A 1120-nucleotide genomic window follows, 5' to 3' on the forward strand; every position below is an offset into this window, starting at 1 on the left:
CTCAGGGTCTGGACTGTGGTGGGTGTGTGGAAATATATAAGTCTCAGGGTCTGGACTGTGGTGTGTGTGTGTGGAAATATATAATTCTCAGGGTCTGGCTGTGGTGTTTGTGTGTGTATTTATTTCAGTCTCAGGGTCTGGACTCTGGTGGGTGTGTGTTTCTATATATATGTCTCAGGGTCTGGACTGTGGTGTGTGTGTATATATATAGTTAAGTCTCAGGTCTGGACTGTGGTGTGTGTGTGTGGAAATATATAAGTCTCACGGTCTGGACTGTGGTGTGTGTGTGTGTGTGTATATATAAGTCTCAGAGTCTGGAATATGGTGGGTGTGTGTGTACATATATATATATATATATATATGTCTCAGGGTCTGGACTGTGGTGTGTGTGTATATATATATTGTTAAGTCTCAGGGTCTGGACCGTGGTGTGTGTGTGAAAATATTTAAGTCTCAGGGTCTGGACAGTGGTATTTGTGTGTGGAAATATGTAAGTCTCTGCCTTGTCTGTGGTGTGTGTGCGCGTGTGTATATATCAGTTTCAGGGTCTGGACTGTGGTGTGTGTGTGGAAATATATAAGTCTCGGGGTCTGGACTGTGGTGTGTGTGTGGAAATATATAAGTCTCAGTGCCTGGACTGTGGTGTGTGTGTGTGTGGAAATATATAAGTCTCAGGGTCTGGACTGTGGTGTGTGTGTGTGTATATACATAAGTCTCAGGGTCTGGACTGTGGTGTGTGTGTGTGGACATATATAGGTCTCAGGGTCTGGACCGTGGTGTGTGTGTGTGTGTGTAAATATCTAAGTCTCAGTTTCTGGACTGTTGTGTGTGTGTGTGGAAATATATAAGTCTCACGGCCTGGACTGTGGGGTGTGTGTGGAAATATATAAGTCTCACGGTCTGGACTGTGGTGTGTGTGTGTGTATACATATAAGTCTCAGGGTCAGGACTGTGGTGTGCGTGTGTGGAAATATATAAGTCTCACGGTCTGGAATGTGGTGTGTGTGTGTGGAAATATATACGTCTCAGGGTCTGGACTGTGGTGTGTGTGTGTGGAAATATGTAAGTCTCAGGGTCTGGACTGTGGTGGGTGTGTGGAAATATATAAGTCTCAGGGTCT

Source organism: Heterodontus francisci, unplaced genomic scaffold, assembly GCF_036365525.1.
Source record: "Heterodontus francisci isolate sHetFra1 unplaced genomic scaffold, sHetFra1.hap1 HAP1_SCAFFOLD_172, whole genome shotgun sequence".
Lineage (NCBI taxonomy): Eukaryota > Metazoa > Chordata > Chondrichthyes > Heterodontiformes > Heterodontidae > Heterodontus > Heterodontus francisci.